Source organism: Bison bison, unplaced genomic scaffold (assembly GCF_000754665.1).
Source record: "Bison bison bison isolate TAMUID 2011002044 unplaced genomic scaffold, Bison_UMD1.0 scf7180017864289, whole genome shotgun sequence".
In the NCBI taxonomy this organism is placed as follows: domain Eukaryota; kingdom Metazoa; phylum Chordata; class Mammalia; order Artiodactyla; family Bovidae; genus Bison; species Bison bison.
Window position 1 is genome coordinate 2498440 of NW_011494861.1, and position 1976 is coordinate 2500415.

The following is a 1976-nucleotide window of genomic DNA, read 5'->3' on the forward strand; positions in this document are numbered from 1 at the left end:
GACTTAGCAACCGAATACAACCCCAGTATCCTGGATTTCTGGCAGAGGATGAGATGGTTGGATGGCATCACTGACTCAATGGACATGAGTCTGAGCAAACTGTGGGAGAAAGTGAAGGACAGGGAAGCCTGGTGTGCTTCAGTCCATGGGGTCACAAAGAGTCGGATACCACTGAGCGACTGAACAACAACAACAAAATTTGACTTACTTCATTTTCAAAAATACTTTTTAAAAAAAGAGAAAAACCAACTGACATTCATGTTGGAACTACACACATTGGCCAATGCAACCATAGGGAGGTTACACAATATCAAAGAAAGTATACTGTTAGAATCAATTTGCTATATGGAATTTACAATAAAGAGTTTTGTCTATTTTATTATTATTTGTAAGTTTTGTGCTACACATCCTTCATATTAGTGAAAGTTGTAATACACATATAATATATATGTACACAGGACTGACTATTTTGGTGCCCAGTGCAAGATAAAAATTCGGGACCTCTTATTCAAAAATCATTAAGAATTTCAAGACAGAGCATTCTGACATCACAGGTCACACAGCATGAAGAAAGCCCTGAATATACATACATGCCCCCCTCCCCTCACATCTAGTTGTTAACCATTTACAATTCCACCACCCACCACATACTTGCAAGGCCGGCAAAATCTGAATATTCAATGCTGCCAAATCAGACAAGAGGAAGAAGCAGATATATTAAAATCCTGGCTCCATCACTTACCTACTTTGTGACCCAATCCCTCTGGACATCAGATTACTCATGTACAAAGTGGGAACAACACAACCTGCCTCATTCATAATGTTCAGGAATAGCAGTAACAGCATTTAGTGACTGTTCATATGTGTCACATGGTATTTTGGGTGGGTGTGTGTGTGTGTGTGTGTGTGTGTTAGTCGCTCAGTTGTGTCTGATTCTGCGACCCCATGCACCACAGCCCAGCAGGTTCTTCTGTCCATGGAATTCTCCAGGCAAGAATATTGGAGCGGGCTGCCACCCCCTTCTCCAGGTATTTTGGGTACTTTACATGTATTAGCATTGAACCCACACAATACCACCTACAGAGGTGTTATACATTATATATATACATACATATATATACATTATATATATACATTATAATCCTTCTAGTTTTAAAGATAAGAAACTAGGTACATAAGTTCTTCCTCATATAGTCATATAGCTCATACAGTAAATGCTGGAGCTAAGTTTCAGATTCAGTTAGACTCCAAGATGCTTTTAACCACTACTCTATGGTATCCACCAAAATGACTGATACTTTCTAAGTGCTCAATAAATATTAACTATTATTTTAATGTAATGGACAATAAAACTCTGTAACCTGCAAAGAGACCTATAAATGTACTGATGACTATTGCTATAAAACCATCTTTGACGGTTCATTAGAAAACAGGGCCCTACCATGTCTTAGGAAGATAAAAATCCTATATATTGCTGGTGGAAATCAAAATTGGTACTTCCCTGATAAGAAATGAATTTGACAATATCTATTGAATTCAATCAGTTCAGTCGCTCAGTCGTGTCCAACTCTTTGCGACCCCATGAGCTGCAGCACTCCAGGCCTCCCTGTCCATCACCAACTCCTGGAGTCCACCCAAACCCATGTCCATCGAGTCAATGATGCCATCCAACCATCTCATCCTCTGTTGTTCCCTTCTCTTCCTGCCCTCAATCTTTCCCAGCATCAGGGTCTTTTCAAATGAGTCAGTTCTTGGCATCAGGAGGCCAAAGTATTGGAGTTTCAGCTTCACCATCAGTCCTTCCTACGAATATTCAGGACTGATTTCCTTTAGGATGGATTGGTTGGATCTCTTTGCAGTCCAAGGGATTCTCAAGAGCCTTCTCCAACACCACAGTTCAAAAGCATCAATTCTTCAGTGCTCAGCTTTCTTTATAGTCCAACTTTCACACCCATACATGACTACTGGAAAAACCA